The sequence below is a fragment of the Theropithecus gelada genome, chromosome 2 (genome assembly GCF_003255815.1).
Source record: "Theropithecus gelada isolate Dixy chromosome 2, Tgel_1.0, whole genome shotgun sequence".
Taxonomy (NCBI): domain Eukaryota; kingdom Metazoa; phylum Chordata; class Mammalia; order Primates; family Cercopithecidae; genus Theropithecus; species Theropithecus gelada.
In genome coordinates, this window is record NC_037669.1 from 99751055 (window position 1) to 99766968 (window position 15914).

The 15914-nt window shown below is 43.0% G+C and overlaps 2 pseudogenes; both read left to right on the forward strand.

The window, feature by feature from the left end:
• Positions 1-4219: 4219 nt before the first annotated feature.
• On the forward strand, positions 4220-5489 carry LOC112619272 (annotated as a pseudogene).
• A 6447-nt stretch (positions 5490-11936) lies between these two features.
• LOC112619351 lies at positions 11937-15172 on the forward strand (annotated as a pseudogene).
• Positions 15173-15914: the final 742 nt, after the last annotated feature.

Here is a 15914-nt window from a genome sequence, read left to right on the forward strand (position 1 = left end):
CTGTTAATTTTTGTTTTATATACCTCAGAGCTATATTATTAACTATAAATGGATTAGAAATATGCCCTCCTAGTGAACTAAAACCTTTATTATTATATAAGAACTCTCAATCTCTAGAAATACTTTCTTGATCACAGCGTATTTTGTGTGACATTAGTGTTATTAAATCAGTTTTCTTTTGTAACTATTTGCCTATTATAGCTTTTACTATTATTTATTTTCAAACTTCTGCTGTCCTCTTCTTTTTCTTTGTAACAGTATATATTGGGGTTTTTTCTCTAGTCTGGTAATCTATGTCTTTTAAACAGTTTAGTCTATTAACATTTACTGTGATTACAAATGTATTTGGATTTATATCTATCATCTTATTTTTTCCTTGCTATTAATCCCTTTTCTCCTGTGTGCATAATTATGTGTGTGTGTGCCTTCTCTTTTGGGGCCTCATTTCCAATTCATCAAAATTATAGCTTGTTTACTCTCAAAGTTTGCAAAAGGCATTTAGGCACCAACCCCACCTGAGGACCAACCCATGTCCACAGATTCACAGAGGATATATTTTCCCCTTCTCCCAGAATCAAGGTTAAGCTGAAACAGACAAGTGTTCTTGCATTTTGCCTCTGCAGGAGAGTTTTTCTTGGCTTACTTTTTACTAAGAGTATAGCCCTTTGTGTGTCATATCTTCATACGGAGTGGAGAAAACATACCACGCCAACTCTCCCCAGGCTTGATGCCTCGTCTGCCTCCATGTCTGTGGCTACAGATGCCTCTGGACAGCCAGTAACATCAGCACTTATTCATTCCCACTCTCACTTCATCCCTGGTCTCTGAAAACTTTCTTCATCTTTTTACAGGGCCATCCATGCATTTAAAATTATGTCTCTTACATTTTATCTATCATTTTAGTTGTGTGGTAATAGAAGGGTTTCTGATTTTTTAATCTCCCATTTTACCAGAACAGAAATCTCTTTTTCTAACTCCTTTAAAGATGATAAATTGTCACATACAACATATGGCAGGCAAACTACCTTTTTAAAAAAGGAATAAGAGGTCAGATATTATTCAAACTAATGTATCTTGGGGATAATATTGCTCCAGGGATTCACCAGTAAACACTTAGAAGAAAATAGCATCATCCAGAAATGATTCCACAAAGGTACATTCCTAGGAGAATTTTCTTCTTGGAACAGCAACAAAGACTTGCAGCAAAATATTAGGGAGAGATTTCTCTATACCTCATTTGTAATTAATAAAAGCACTCCATTGAAGATCAACGTATTGTTAACAATGGTTACACAAGATTAAAGTTTCATGAAGATCATTGTTTACAAAGCATTTTTATTATACTTATCTTGCACTCCTTTTGACAGATGTTCCCAAAGACCCCTGGATTAGGAGCTATGGGTAGGAGTGCTACGGCACCTTGCACGGAGTCAGAAGACCCAGCACTAACCACAAGCTTCAAAAAAGCTTCAAACCAAAGCTTTTTTGAAGAAGGCTTTTGGCAAGCCACCTAAAATCCAAAAACCTCTGCTTTCTCCCTTTCTTCATTTAGCTTCATTATACCAAAATCTATTAAGACACTGGGGTTCCTTCCAGTCACTGCCTTTTGCTAAACTCAGAGCTCCTACAGTCCTCACCTTCCAGTAAGCACATTTTACCATATATTCAACCCAAGTCCATCAAAGTTTATATATAGTACCCTCCCTTCTCTATTAATAGCCCATCTCCCAGGCTCTTAAAGCAGAAGCGGATTATGAGAAGACAGTCAAACAGTGAACGATGTGAAACTCTCTCATTCCCCTCATGTCCCCACCCAATGTAGAATCTCTCAAACAACAAACTCTCCAGCCTCAGGACATCGCTAGCAGGAACAGTGGCTTTGTTGGATGAAACTCTAGCTCTAAGCAGACTGATCCTAGGCACTAAGAAGACTGATCCTAGGCACCTGGCCATCAATGGCCCCCAATGTTGTTCTTTTTAAGCAGGACAAATATAGGAAAGCAGAGTTTGGGTCCCATTGTTATTTCTAGGATTGCCAAGAATAACCCATTGTCAGGCTCCATAGTCCATATTGTGTGAGATTTTTATTATTTCAGTGCTCTGATTCTTGACATTAAAAATGAGAGACATTGATTTGTCTTTCCTTATATAAAATCGGCAGTTCTTCTGGATCTTCCCCACACAGTACCTCGGAACATTTTTGGCCTTTTCTCTGACACCCTGACATTGTAACCACAGAACCACTTCAATGTGCTTTAACTTTGTCGGTAACAAAATGAAGAGCTGTTTCTCAGTGCAGTGGACTCCCAGGTTGCAGGTCACATAACCTGAGCTTACCCAGATGAACCAGCATGCCCAATTTGTGATCCCAGAGCCAGCCAGAATAACAAAGTCAACCACAGGTGGAATCTAAGTGCTTGGATTGAGAAACAGGAACCAAATTAAGAATCACGGGGTGCTCTGTTTTGTCACAGTAAAGACCTAAAAGCCAAGGACTCAGCATCACGTCTTTGCATAAACCAATTTAGATCATGCTTCATTGCATTTGCCTATCTCTCTCATTGCTACTCTTTGCTTTTAAAATCTGTCCCTAGACTGCAGTTCAGGGAGACAGAGTTGAACGTTGCCTCCTGTCTCCTTGCTGTTGACTTGCCTATTGACTTGCAATAAGTTGATTGCCTATTGACTTGCAATAAAGCTTTTTCCTCTCTCAAAAGCTGCTCCCATAGTATTGGCTTCTATGCACATGGATAGCAAGCCCATTGCTCAGTAACAACATGACCCAGAACATTCCAAGGCATGATTTTTTTTTTTTTTTGAGAGGGAGTCTCGCTCTGTCGCCCAGGCTGGAGTGCAGTGGCCGGATCTCAGCTCACTGCAAGCTCTGCCTCCCGGGTTTACGCCATTCTCCTGCCTCAGCCTCCCGAGTAGCTGGGACTACAGGTGCCCGCCACTTCACCCAGCTAATTTTTTGTATTTTTTAGTAGAGACGGGGTTTCACCATGTTAGCCAGGATGGTCTCGATCTCCTGACCTCGTGATCCGCCCGTCTCGGCCTCCCAAAGTGCTGGGATTACAGGCTTGAGCCACCACGCCCGGCCTCCAAGGCATGATTATAATCACCAAATATTTCAACATTGATGTTCAGTATTTATTCACTCTCAAAACATGTCACAGTTCCAGTTTCAATCAGAGCACAAGTATTGCAAAAAAAAGTAAGGCACATAGAAAATGTGAGCAAACCAAGGTCATTTACATATATAAGAAAGCTTAGGCTCAAAGCAGGTGCTTACTCCAGGTCACACATCCCCAGCGTTACAGGACCAGGACACAAACTCAGGCCATCTGTACCCAAATCCACTGACTTTGCCACTAGTCCATACTAGCTCACATTGGGTAGCTCAGTTCTTCAGAATAACTCCACTTTATGGGGAAGACTGATAATATGAAAAAGTCAAAGCTTTACCATGATGCCACAGCTGGGGTGAGCATCAAGTTTATCAAAACAGTGGAGAGAATGAGGGAAAGAGAAAGGGGAAAGGGAGCCTCCTTGTGAAGTGATTCTTGCTTCTGATTCGTATTCCTTACAGAGTTTTTCACCTTTTAGATATCCTATTAATCTGAATTAGAATTCTGTACCACCCTGTCCTGGTCCCACACACAAACACACACTTGAATAGTCTAAGGGCAATGTGTTCTAAGAAGGCCAGAGAAGTCACTCTAGATAGGGATGTTCCATCCCAATGGATGCAGCTCTCTGTCCTGAAGTGCCTGGGGGAGAAACATAAGTCACCAGTTTGGGACTCCCTCCAGATAAACCCACAACCCAGATGAGAAGAGGACAGATAAACAAGGCTGCCAGGTGCTCGGCCTCCTCTCTGGGCAAGGTGGCCTAGGGTCAGAGGGCAAAACATGCACCTGTCCCCAGAGCTAGTCTGTTTTGTTTTCGTTTTTGTTTTTTAATCATTTAGGCAATGGCTTTTCAACAATCTGGCTCCTTTTATTTAAGACAGAGCTATGGACCAGGGGCCAGGAATTCAACTCTCAGCCCCACCCTACCACTATGGTGTGACTCACCTGGCCACAGTGCCTTTCCTCTTGCCTTCCCCAGGGCCTCTCTCATAGGAGATAGCAAGTCTGCCTATCGGCCTTCCTCGGAGGGCTGCAATCAGGCATATGATAAAAATAACAGCAACACCCCCTTTCTCTGCAGAATCACCATGGCAGCTGGGACCCTGTACTCATGTCCTGAAAATGTGAGGGCTTTCAAGGTGTCCATTGCTGTTCAGTACAGCGGGGCTCAGGTCCACATGCTCTCTGCACCACCCTACCCCACTTTGGCCAAACCAACAATACTCCTGAATTTCTCTGCAAATTTCTTGCCAGGAAGTTTCCAGCATTTGAGGGTGATGATGGATTCTGTGTGTTTGAGAGCAATGCCATTGCCTACATGAGGAGCTAGAGGCAGTAGCCCAAGGGGTGTAGTGGGTGAGCTTTGCTGACAGTGATACAGTGCCAGTACCTGGGTGTTCCTCACCGTGGGCATCATGCAGCATAACAAAAAGGCCACCAAGAGTGCAAAGAAGGAGGTGAGGTGAATTCTGGGGCTGCTGCATGCTCACTTGAAGATGAGGACTTCTCTGGTGGGTGAACAAGTGCCACTGGCTGATATCACAGTTGTTTGCATATGTTGTAGTTCTATAAGCAGGTCCTGGAAGCTTCTTTCCACCAGGCCTTCCCCAATGCCAACCGCTGGTTCCTCACCTGCGTTAACCAGCCTCAATTCCAGGTTGTTTGGGGGGAAGTGAATCTGTGTGAGAACATGGCCCAGTTTGATGTTTAAAAGTTTGCCGAGAGCCACCCTAAACAGGACATCACATGGAAAGGGAAGGGCTCACAGGAAGGGAAGCAGAAGCCCCAGGCTGAGCAGAAAGAGGAGAAAAAGGCAGCTGCCCCTGCTCCTGAGGAGGAGATGGATGAATGTGAGCAGGTGCTGGCTGATGAGCCCAAGGCCAAGGACCCCTTTGCTCACCATCCAAGAGTACCTTTGTGTTGGATAAATTTCAGTGCAGGTACTCTAAGAAGGACACACTCTCTGGGGTGCTGCCATATTTTGGGGAGCAGTTCGATAAGGATGGGTGGTTCCTGTAGTTCTCAGAGTATCACTTCCTTGAAGAACTCACCCAGATCTTCATGAGTTGCAATCTCATCACTGGAATATTCCAGTGACTGGCCAAGCTGAGGAAGAATGTTTTTGTCAGTGTCTTCTTTGGAACCAACAATAGCAGCTCCGAGTCTGGGTCTTCCAGGGCCGGAAGCTTCCCCTTTCACTGAGTCCAGATTGGCGGTGGGACTACAAGTCATATACATGATGTAAAACTGGATCCTGGCAACAAGGAGACCCAGGCACTGGTTCAAGAGTATTTTTGCTGGGAGGGGGCCTTCAAGAGTGTGGGCCAAGCCTTCAGTCAGGGCAAGATCATCAAGTAAGCATCTCTTGCCATTGCCTAGCTGCCTGCACCTGCCCTTCAAGGAGATGGGGGTCATTAAATGAAACTGAACACTGAAAAAAGAACAACAGCAAACATTAATTAGCATTTACAAATACCTACTATGTACCATATTCTTCACATATATGATTTTTATCTGCCAACAACTCTGTGAGGTAGTGATTATTTTCATTGTCCAGATAAGAAAACTAAGGCTCAAGGAATTAGACAACTTGCCTTAGGTCAGCAGCTGGTAAGAAGTAAGACTTCAATTGGAAGCCAGGTGATATCTGGCTGTAAAACTGTGCTAGTTGCGCTATGCCATGGTGCACTCACTGTTGCTCTCACCTTCATCACAGGGAAGAGCAGTGGCCCTGTTGGAAGAATGATTACACTTTTTCCTTTCTTTTCTTTTTTTTACCCATTCACTGCACCACCTCTCTCCAGTGGACTTTTAATGTTGGAATCTGGGGATTCAGACCCAATATATTAGTCTGTTTTCACACAGCTATAAAGAAATACCCATGACTGGGTAATTTATAAAGGAAAGAGATTTAATTGACTCACAGTTCCACATAGCTAGGGAGACCTCAGAAAACTTACAGTCGTAGCAGAAGATGAAGGGGAAGCAAGTACCTTCTTTACAAGGCAGCAGGAGAGAAAAGAATGAGGGAGGAACTTCCAAACACTTATAAAAGCACCAGATCCCCTAAGAACTCACTCACTATCAAGAGAACAGCATGGGGGATACCACCCACACGATCCAATCACCTCCCTCCCTTGACATGTGGGAATTACAATTTGAGATGAGATTTGGGTGGACACACAGAGCCAAATCATATCATCCAAATTTGGGGAGTCATGCCCATCAGTCCCTCATTAATTTCACTGTGAGTTTGGGAGACCATGTGACTATTTTTCAGGTGATCCTCCCATTCTTTTAAGAAGCACAGATTATACAGAATAATCCGTACATCAAATCCTTGTGACATAAAATTTACCTATATAGAAAACCTGTGCATGTATCCTCAAATCTAAAATAAAAGTTAAAAAGTAATAAGAAATAAAATTCATAGTCATCATCATATCATGAATTAAAATTTGCCAAGTATGCTTAAATCCATGAAGTCATAATGATTTTTAGTGAGACACTGGGAAAATGTGCACTTTGGATAGTCAATAACATTAAGGAATCTCCAGTTTATACACAAAGATGAAAAAAGACTAAGGAATCTAAGAGTAATAACGGTAATTGAGATGTTTCTAAAAGAGTCCTTATATTTCAGAGATATATACAGTCAATGCTCATTATTTATGACTCCGTATTTGCAAATGTACCTACTTGCTAAAATTTATTTGTCACCTCACAATCAATATTCCCAGTTTTTTCATGTCATTTATGGACATGCACAGAACAGCAAAATATATGAGTTGCCTAATGTGCGTGTTCCCAGCCTAGAAGGAACAAGGGGAGAGCTCTGCCTTCTTTCTTCAGCTCACATCAATGTAAACAAGTGTTCTTTTTGTGGTGTATTTAATGCCATATGTTTCCATCTTTGTGCTTTTTGTTGGTAATTTTGCTGTTTAAAACAGCCACTGGCCAGGACCTGTGATCCCAGCACTTTGGGAGGCCGAGGTGGGTGGATCACCTGAAGTCAGGAGTTCGAGACCAGTCTGGCCAACTTGACGAAACCCTGTCTCTACTAAAAATACAAAAAAAAAAAATTAGTCAGGTACGGTAGTAGGCATCTGTAATCCCAGCTACTCAGAAGGCCGAGGCAGGAGAATCACTTGAACCCAGGAGGCAGAGTTTGCAGTGAGCCGAGATTGCACCATTGCACTTCAGCCTGGGCAACAGAGCGAGACTTCATCTAAAAGAAAAAAAAAAAAAAAAGAAAAACAAACAGCCCCCAAGCATAGTGTTGAAGTGCTGTCTCATGTTCCTAAGTGCAAGGAGGCTGTGATGTGCCTTCTGTGTATTAGAGAGGCTTTTTTCAGGTATGAGTTATAGTCCTGTTGGCTGTGAGTTCATTGTTGACAAATAAACAATATATACTAAATAAGTTGTCTTTAAACAAAAACACACATAAAGCAAGGTCATGTATTGATTGATTAGTGAAAATGTGACCAGAGGCTCACAAGAATCTAATCCTGTATTTCCCCTAATTCAGTGTATGCAGTGACTTTATGAAGCATAACTACCCCCAAATAACAAGAATAGACTTGGCTAAAATAGTTATAAAATACATGGCGAGGAGTGGCGGAGGGGAATACTATGTAAAGTGAATAAAATATTTTTGCTGGCCTGGATCTGGCCCTCAGAACCTGAATTTTTTTTCTCTGGTCTACTTCATTCTCCTTAACTACTACTTTATAGCACTGAATCTCTTCCAATTTTTTTTCAATCATTTCCCTATTGATAGACATTTAGATTCTTTCCAGGTTTTCACTATTATGATCAGTGCTGAGTGCACATCTGCACATGAGCAAAAGTTTCTCTTGAGAAGACATGGAGAAGTGTAATTGCTGAATCACAGGGTACGAACATTTTACATTTTAATAGACACTGCCAACTTGCCTTCAAAGTGGCTGTGCCAATTAAATACTCCCACCAGCAGTGTGTGCGAGTCTGGATTTCCCACTCTCTTGCCAACACTTAATTCCACAAATATTTTTGGAATCTGAATCCTCTGTGTGAGAGACACTAATGAGGTTCTGGGGGTGGAGAGGAGGCAAACCAGGATATAAGCTACATGAGACATGGCATTGCAGACCCAAAGACAAGATACTCAGACGCTCCAGAGATTTCCCAAAGACTCACAGAACAGTATGGTGGAAATAAAAAGCAAGCAATAAACTTTCAAGTTTTATCCAGTGGCCCACTTACCTCAAACAATAAGCCATAAAAATTAACTAATTCACTTTAGACTGCTAAATGTGCTAAGATATGACTGTTAGGTTTAGCTGAAGACTGTGATAAAGGCAAATCCCTTTAATTTTCAAAATAAGTCACATTTTTCCTTATTATACATGGATATGTATTTGCCTGTGTATTTCCAAAACAAGGCTTAAAACATGCATGCCATTTAACTAAGCAATTATTTTCTATATATACCCTAGATAAACTATTTGAAAAATTTGTAAAATCTTAAGTGCAACGTTGTTCATTCATAGCATTGTTTACTATCCTCAAAAATATGAACTGCCCACCAATCCAAAAAGAGGGAATTAAATAGTTAAATGTATCAAATAAATATAAATAGCTAATTCAATAAAGTGTTAAATAAGTTGAACTATTACAACCATCATGGAATGATTTATTCATTGTCATGGAAAGACATTTAGAAAGTAGTATTGTTTTAAAAAAGAACTATTAATGTGTATGCAATTTTTTTATTCACTCACCAAATACATACTGAGCACTCATAATGTGTCAGGCACTGTACTGGGCTCAGGGGACAAAATCATAACACCTGCAGGCAAAGTCCTGCCTTCAGGGAGGTAATCTGTATTTTTTTCTTTTTGCTTGCTTTGTGGACTACATAGACAGGCTTCTCCAGCTGGGATATGAGCAAATTACTTTTTTAAAAATTAAGCTCTTTGTGATTTCACAAGTGCTGATGGAGTGCTTCTAATTCTTACACCATGTACGACTGTAAGCTCTATTTGGTTAAAGTGTCTCCTTTCTAACATCATAGTACTTAGACTAGTGGGAAGAGGGTTTATTTCATTCACAGAACCAGCAGAGCAGACTTCCCTCTCCCAGTACCATTCTCTGAGGGAAGATATCTAGAAGAGTGAAAATACCATGGCTGAGGGGTCAAATAGTCCAGGCTCAGAGCCTTCTTTGGCACCTGACTTAACATCATCCAGCTGTGGTGTGGCCACCTATAAAATGAGCACTATAGATTTCATGTCAAATGAAGTCACAACCATACAGTGCTAAGACAATGACTGGCATACAACTAGGAACTCTCTACATACTAGTTTTTCTCTCACCTTCTGCTTTTCTTTTCAAAGGTTAGTCTCTTCTACAGAAATCATTCCTATGAATAGAAGTAAGACGCAGGACTTCAGCTGGGATATTTGTTTTCTATTTGTCTCATAACATTGAAAAAAGAATGGTCTGGCTTACACACAGATTCTTTGAATATGTTTACCAATATTTTTTGATAGTTAGCAAGTGATCAGATTCTTCACAATTAGATATCAGCACATGCATACAGACATGTGTCTGTCTTTATCTACTTCCAAAACACAGGCCCTTCTTCCCTGCTTCTGATTTCTCTCCATTGTATGCCACTAGAGTGTGTGGGAAAAGTGGAAGGGAGTGTACAGAGGAGGACCTGAAAGGGATCCATAGTCACATGAATCAGGATTGACCAATTAGAGTGTAATGGTAAATACTGAGAGTCAACTTGATTGGATTGAAGTATGCAAAGTATCTATCCTGGGTGTGCCTGTGAGGGTGTTGCCAAAGGAGATTAACATTTGAGTAAGTGGGCTGGGAAAGGCAGACCCAATCTTAATCTAGGTGGGCACCATCTAATCAGCTCCCAGCTTGGCTAGAATATAAAGCAGGCAGAAAAACGTGAAAAGACAAGACGGCTAGTCCTCCAGCCTACATCTTTTTCCCCGGCTGGATGCTTCCTGCCCTTGAACATCAGACTGCAAGTTCTTCAGTTTTGGGACTCGACCTGGCTCTCCTTGCTCTTCAGCTTGCAGACGGCCTATTGTGGGACCTTGTGATCATGAGAGTTAACACTTAATAAACTCAAAGATATATAGATATAGATATAGATATACATATAGATATAGATATCCTATTAGTTCTGTCCCTCTAGAAAACCCTGCCTAGTACACAGAGTATTCCATCCACCTGGCCTCGGTGATAGGCTCAGAGGTGTGCAAGTCAGTCCAGTGGTTTGCAATTTTAAGATATCCTAGGACAAAAACAAGTTCTCCTCTTTCTGCTAGGGTAGGTTAGTTTGAAGACTATAAGCCTGGAACTGCTGAGATCCACTGTGTTGACAGCGTCCGTCTGAGAAGAAAGCACAACCAAGTGATGGGAAGACCTGATCATCCTAATGATATTGCTTGAGTCCTCTGTGTCCAGTCCTACCTGAAGCCAAAGCTATGCCTGGACTCCAATTATATGTACTTTGTGCTCACTCACTCGCTCTCTCCCTCTCTCTCTCTCTCTCTCACTCTTTCTCCCTCTCTCTCTCTCAGTTGAGCCCCTGCTCCACCACAGAGGAAGATCCTGAAATAAGGATTGATAGGCAGAGTTTATTTGAGAAATAATACTGGAAAACACCAGTGAGGTAATGAGCAAGAGAAGGCAGCCAGTAAAGGGTGCATCATTGAGCAAGTAACTGCTAAAAAGCAACTTGGGGCCAGGCGCAGTGGCTCACGCCTGTAATCCCAGCACGTTGGGAGGCCGAGGCAGATGATTATTTGAGGCCAGGAGTTTGAGACCAGCCTGGCCAACATGGTGAAACACTGTCTCTTCTAAAATTACAAAGATTAGCTGGTCATGGTGGCAGGGACCTGTAATCCCAGCTACTTGGGAGGCTGAGGCAGGGGAATTGCTTGAACCCAGCAGACGGAGGTTGCAGTGAGCTGAGATAGCACCACTGTGCTCCAGCCTGGGTGACAGATTGAGACTCTGTCTCTAAATAAATATTAATTAATTAATTAATTAATTAGTAAAAGGCAACTTGGGTTCAGTCCCTCTCAGGAACTTTGGGAGACCTTGTGGAGGACACATTTCAAAGCCATGCTATCCAAGAGGCAAAGGAGCTGGGGTATTCATCCCCCTCTCCTACCTATCCGTATGTCAGACTCTTCCCAGGGCTCACTGGTACCCTTCATTTTTAGGCCCACTGTAAGAATGGACAAAGCAGACTCCTCAGGCAGAGTTGCAGGGGCTGGCAGTCAGCAGCCAAACTGGTGTGCACAGCATCAAGGAGAAATGGATGGGATATGCTGGCTTTGTATTGTTTAGGGTTTTTTTGTAGGACATGGAAGGCTAAACTAGGCTTTCTGCCATTTTCAAAGGAAAAGCATCCTGATTAATATTAATATATGTAAAACTTCCACTCAATTAGAGGTCATCTGATTTAACCCTAGAATGTTTCTGGGATAAAATATCCCTGGATTGCTTCCTAAATCTACTCCCATCCCAGACACGACACCATCGTGGTACAGGAAAAACCTCCACCAATATCTTTTGCGCCCTGTACCCACACTGGTCACAGACAGCTTGATCATCCATGAGACCCCCTAGACTGGTAGAAGCAGCCAACCCTGAAGCTTTCCAGAGTCAGTGGGTACTCCAGGAAACCAGCATCACCTTTATAGCTCCCTGCTCCATTTAATGTCCTGTGACCCAGTCACTGCTCTAAGCTAGGGTAACCACCTACAGTAACCACAGTGGGCTACCAGCATGCTCAGAAGGCTCTTGGTAGCTGCCCAGAGCTCATATCTTCAACATGTCTCAGAAGAGGCAGAAACCTCCTGCCAAGGGACCCAGGGAAACACTGGCCCCCAATCCTCCTATGGCAAAAGTCTGAGGGGCAGGGACCAGGAATCCAAGCTGTAGCCATAACAATTCTCTCTCTCCCACCAGAGAAGGATGCCTGGGACAGAGGGAGGAAGTGCAGTACATGTGTCGTCTCCTATAAGTTTGCTGCAAAGTGATAAATATCTTTTGTTTCTATTGTGAATGAGATCTTTCTTTTCCATTATTTTTTCTAAGTGGTTACTGTTGGAAATAGGAAAGCTATTGATTTTTGTACATTTATTGTGTAACTTGCTGCCTTACTGAACTCTCATTATTTCTAATAGTTTTTCAGGTCAATTCTCCCAAAGGGAAAAAAAAAGGTTTAGGTGATGTGACAAAACTCATAAAAACGCATGAAATCAGCCACCAGCATTCAATTTGTTCTAAGATGTGTATAAAATCAAGGTAGATATAAAATTCCACCTATGCTACATGCAAGCCATCTGTTCCCACCCACCCCACTGTCCTCCACCAAAAGGCTACTCCCCTGTGTTGGGAGGAAAGTCTTTGAGATCCAAACACAGCAAAGTCCTTAGATGGAGTCAAATGGCCAAACTTCCCCCGTTCCTGGACTGTCAGGACCGGAGTGGGTTCCCAAGCTGTGAAAAGCCCAGGACAGAGGCTAGCTCTCTAAAACCTGATCCTAGCATGCTATCCATCACTCCGGCCCCCTGCAGGCGTTCAGTCACCCACTCTACCAGCAGTCTTCAAGCCTAACTGAGCACCTACTGTGTGCCAGGTTTGGGAATGCAAGAATACAAAAGGTCTAGTCCCTTCTTCAGACAACTTTCGAACATAGAACCTTCCCACAGATGTACCAAATTTTGTTTTACCAGAATAGGGCTAGACAGTCTTCGATATACCCTTTGTCATTGACTTCTCTCTGTGGGATGTGGCAATACAGTCAACACTCTGCCCAGTCACCCTCCAATTCCTTTTACAGTTGCTGTGCGTTGCTCTCCTGGCCTCTGTGTGATCTTGTTTCTGCCGCCGCACCTGCAACTCCCGTTAGAGGACTGCCCTCAGGCGGCTAGAGCTAGTTTGCCCACACCTGCAGAGACTGGAAATGCCTGGGAGCCAACATCCCCCCAGGGCAGCCCTGGGGCAGTGATTGACAGATGCAGGCCCGTCAGACTCAGAGATGTAACTCACACTTCAGAGCTCCCCTGAAGGATCAGGAGGAAGCTACCCCTGCAGGACTTCACTCTATCTCTCCCCCTGCCCTGCCTCGACTCCCTTACCAATCTCCCAGGGAGCACTTCCTCAATGCATTGCTTTCTCATAAGTCTTCCTCTCAGGAAGACACAGAGCAAACATCTGACCTCCATTGACATAGTTTCCCATCTGTCAGGTCAGCATAATTAGAAAGTCTCATGAGAAAAAGATTAGACTTCTATTATGAATTAAATTGTGTTCCCCAAAAATGTATATGTTAAAGCCCTAATCCCTCAATGTGATTCTATTTTGAGACAGAGCCCATAAGGAAGTAATTAAGGCCAGGTGAGGTCACAAGGAAGGGACCCCGATCCAATAAGATTAGTGTCCTCATAAGAAAAGACACCAGCAGCTCACATGCTGGCCTGTGTTTTCTCTCTCTCTCTTTCTCTCTCTCTCCATGCACAAAGAAGAGGCCATGTGAGGAAGGACACAGCAAGATGGTGTCCACCTACAAGCCAAGAGAAAAGGCTACAGGATGAAACCTCCCTTGCCAGTACCTTGATCATGGGCTTTCGGCCTCCATAGTTGTGAGAAATAAATGTCTGTTGTTTAAGCCATCCAGTCAATGAATTTTATATGGCAGCCCTAGCTAATACAGATTCCTTCATCTGCTCTACGGCTTGGATCCTGTCACAGCCTCCTCAGTTTTATTCAAGTCACCAAGATCTTGTTCCACGAAACAAAATTCCTGTGGCTCTGAGGACAAGTCTGCCTCACCCTATGGAAGATGAAATAAAATTGAAGCCATAGACCAGATGTTGGCAAACTTTTCCTGTAAAGGGCCAGGTGGTAAATATCTTAGGCTTTGCAGGGCACATGGTCTCTGTGGTAACTACTCAATTCTGCATTGTAGTGCAAAAGCAGTCACAGACCTGATGAATGAGTGTGACTGGGTTCCAATAAAACTTTATTTAGAAAAGTAGACCTCTGAGGCCTGCAGGTATGTGTTGAGCTGTGAACATGGGTCTCTGTTCTACAGGATGGGGTTTGCTAAAGTTGTCAAAGAACAAGGCCTATTTTAAGAGAAACCAAGGCCTGCTTTAAGAGAAACCAAGTGAAATTCAGAAAATGATAGGAGGGTAAAACCGATGATTATACTTGGAAACGCTTGGTGATACTGTATCAAAATAAGTACAACACACCCAAATACAGGATGATAGTTTGGTGACAAATAGAGATATCATTTGTCAGATTGCTTATGCCTGTATAGAAGGGGATATGATAGTCTGCACAGCTTAAGCATGTGAACTGCCAAAATATGGTGTGAAGGTTGGCCTGACACATTATGCTACAGCATATTGTACTGGCTTGCTGCTGGCCCGCAGGCTTCTCAGTAAGTCTGGCATGGACAAGACTTATGAAGGCCAAGTTGAGGTGACCAGAGATGAATACAATATGGAAAACATTGATGGTCAGCTGGGTGTTTTTACCTGCTATTTGAAAGCAGGTCTCGCCAGAACCACCACTGGTAATAAAGTGTTGGGGGCCCTGTAGGGGGCTGTGAATGGAGGCCTCTCCATCTCTCATAGGACACAATAACAGATTCTCCGGTTATGATTCTGAAAGCAAGGCATTTAATGCAGAAGTACATGGGAAGCACATCATGGGTTAGAATGTTGCAGATTACATGCATTACCTAATGGAAGAAGCTGAAGATCTTACAAGAAACAATTTTCTCAATACATAAAGAACAGCATAACTCCATACATGATGGAGGAGATGTATAAGAAAGCCCATGTTGCTATATGAGAGAATCCAGGCTATGAGAAGAATCCCAAGAAAGAAGCTAAAGAGAAAAGGTAGAATCATTCCAAAACATCGCTTGCCCAGATAAGAAACACTGGGTAGCTCAAAAGAAGGCAAGCTTCGTCAGAGCTCGAGAACAGGCTGCTGAGAGCTAAACCAAACAATTTTCTATGAGAATTTTTCAGATAAAGACAATACATTTATTGACTAAGCTGCTAAAAAAGAAAAAGAAGGAAAGAAAAGCAGACCTCTCTAGGCAATTGTTTCCTGACCCCTACTACAAACTCTTTGACCTGGAAGGGAGTTAAGCAAACCTCAAATCCACCCCAGATTGTAAAGACAAGGACAAGTGCAGATGGTGGATGGGACTCCCCAAGGTCTCCCAGGGAGTTCATGGCAGTCAGACTAGAAATGGATACCCCTACTCCTCGTTTCTCTTCTGTTGTTCAGAACTAAAGCTTAAGCGGGTGGGGCTGAATCCTAAAGGCTTCTATGAATGTTGGTAATAGAGGGTGAAATGGTGCTGCAGGAGGGGAAGGGAAGGACAAAAGTCAGCAAAAAGCCAGGTATTGAGACAGCCATCAGCATTCCCACCTGAGGATCTGCCTCCCAATGGGCAAGTCCGCCCCTCAACGGCTATGAGGTAGTGATGATACTGACCCCTGAACTCCAGGACTCCATGGTGAGGGGCCCAAGGGAAGAGGAGGCCAGTGCCCGAGCATTGTAGAGCAGTGGGTAGGGAGGGACCTATGGTCTACACCAACATTGTGAGTGTAAAGCTCACTTGCACAAGTGTGACTCAACTCACGCTCTCATAAAACTGTGCTTTAGGTACGAAGTTGGGTACCTATTTTAAGATATCAGCTGCACAAACTGTAACCTGTGGCTTTATACTGA